Below are 2,716 nucleotides of genomic sequence, written 5' to 3' on the forward strand. Positions count from 1 at the left end.
CGACCCTCATTCACTTAGCAAACTAGAGGATCCCTGGTCTGGGTTACTGACTGGAGAATGGCCTGCTCACCTTTGTCCCATTGAGAATTCTGAAGTGAAAATGTGGGACTCTCCAATGTCTCCCAGCCATGATGTGGGAGTGGTGCTACCCATCCAGAGAGCTGGAGGGAAATGTTCACTCATGACCATGGAGACAGGCCTGCAGACCTCGACACTTTGTGTGGGTGTGTTTATATTATTTGTATGTGTGTATATATACATACTATTTGTGAGTGCATATATATGTATGGACTATTTTCTTGTGGGTATATGTATTTGTGTGTGTATACATATACGCACATATACACACACACACATTAGAACCTCCATAGTGAGCCATCTCTCTACATTGACCATCTCCTCAACTTGACCTGATTTTCATACAGCAGATGTGCACCACATGTGTGTATTGGTACAGCAGGCCTGGTTCCTTATGCTAATCACCTCTGTATGTTGACAAGTTTATTACAGTCCCTTGAGTGGTCAACTTGCAGAGGTTCTGCTGCATGCATGTCTGTGTATGTGTGTGTATATGAATAAGCATATCCTAAGCCAGAGACAGTTATAAAATAAGAATTATATTGTAACAACAGAGACAATAACGTATCCTCAGGAATACTCTAAAATACTGAATAACATAATATTATTAAGAAATGTAGGTTCAGTGCCTATAGCTCAAGTGGCTAAGGCACCAGCCACATACACCAGACCTGGAGGGTTTAAATCCAGCCTGAGGCTGCCAAAGAAAAATGAAAACTACAACCAAAAAATAGCTGGGAGCTGTGAAAGGTGCCTGTAGTCCCAGCTACTTGGGAGGCTGCTGTGACCTGGGATTCCACAACACTACACAGGGTGACACCTTGAGACTCTGTCTCAAAAAAAAAAGAAATGTAGCCGTCGGATGTGGCGGATCATACCTCTAATCCTAAACCTCAGGGAGGCCAAGGCAATTAGACTGCTTGAGCTCAAGAGCTCAGGACCACCCTGAAGAAGAGTGTTATGCAATGCTACTAAAAATTGCATAACTAGCCAAATGTGGTGGAGGGCTCCTGTTTCCAGATACTCAGGAGGCTGAGTCAAGGGGATCCCTTAACCTAAAGTGTTTAAGGTTGTGAGCCTTAATGTCATGACACATTATGTTGTCTCAAAAAGAAAACCCCAAAAATGAATTGTAGGGAGTAGATACCTTTAAGCATACTAAGGTTGGCAAAGGCCAGGCGCTATGGATCAGGCCTATAATCCTAGCACTGTGGGAGGCCAAGGTGGGTGGATGGCTTGAGATCAAGCCTGAGCAAAAGCAAAATCCTGTCTCTACTAAAAATATAAAAACTGAGATAAGAGCATTGCTTGAGCCTGAGATGGAGCCTGCTGTGAGCTATGACAACACTGCATCGTAACCTGAGTGACAGATTGAGACTGTCTCTAAAATAAATGGCTGGCAAATTACTGCACATAAAAGTTAAATTATTTTTCACATATAAAAACAGAATTTTGAAGCTAAAGAACATTAGACTTGGCTCAGCGCTGTGGCACAAGCGGCTAAGGCACCAGCCACATACACCAGAGCTGGATTATTTGAATCCAGCCCGGGACTGCCAAACAACAATGATGGCTGCAACCAAAAAATAGCTGGGCATTGTGATGGGTGCCTGTAGTCCTAGCCACTTGGGAGGTGGAGGCAGGAGAATCACTTGAGCCCAGGAGTTGGAGGTTGCTGTGAACTGTGATGCCACGGCACTCTACCCAGAGGAATAGCTTTAGGCTCTGTCTCAAAAAAAAAAAAAAAAAAAAAAGACTTTCTCACATTTGGGGAGATTCTTAGAATTCTGCTAAAATGACTGTAATTTCTTCAGAAACTTATGTGAAATCTTCATAGCATAAAAAAATATAAAGCATAAAACATACAAAACCTATTTGTGGTGTTCTTAGGATTTCTAAAACAAATACTAACATCACTACCTCACTCACATATTTTGGATATGATGCTAAAGAAAAAGAAACTTTGGCAATGCCTGTAGCTCAGTGGGTAGTTTCAGCACAGTTGAACACGACCCGGGCCAGCAAAAACAACAATGACAACTGCAACAAACAAAATAGACAGGCATTGTCTTCTGCGCCTGTAGTCTCAGCTACTCAGGAGGCTGAGGCAAGAGAATCGCTTAAGCCCAAGGGTGTGACGTTGCTGTGAGCTGTGAGGCCATGGCACTCTATCCAGGGAGACAGCTTGAGACTCTTCTCAAAAAAAAAAAAGAAAAGATAAGAAAAAAAACTTTTATTCAGACACAGTCTCATTCTGTTGTTCAGGCGACAGTGTCCTAAAATCAGCCTAACTAATAGCAACTTCAAACTCCTGGGGTTAAGCAATTCTCCAGCCTCATCCCCACCACCAGCCCCCAGTAGGTGGGACACGCAACCACAGCAATGCCTGGATATTTTTTCTCTTTTTAGTATAGATGGGGTGTCAATCTTGTTTAGGTTGGTCTCACACTCCTGAGCTCAAGCAATAGTCCCACCGTGGGTCCCAGAGACCTAGGATTAGAGGTGTGAGCCACCACACCCTGCCTGAAGAATATTAAAAAAAATTTCACAGTGGGCAGCGCCTGTGGCTCGAAGGAGTAAGGTGCTGGCCCCGTATGCCAGAGGTGGTGAGTTCAAACTCAGCTCCCGCCAAAGACTG

The sequence above is a fragment of the Otolemur garnettii genome, unplaced genomic scaffold, assembly GCF_000181295.1.
Source record: "Otolemur garnettii isolate 467f Iridium unplaced genomic scaffold, OtoGar3 scaffold00320, whole genome shotgun sequence".
Lineage (NCBI taxonomy): Eukaryota > Metazoa > Chordata > Mammalia > Primates > Galagidae > Otolemur > Otolemur garnettii.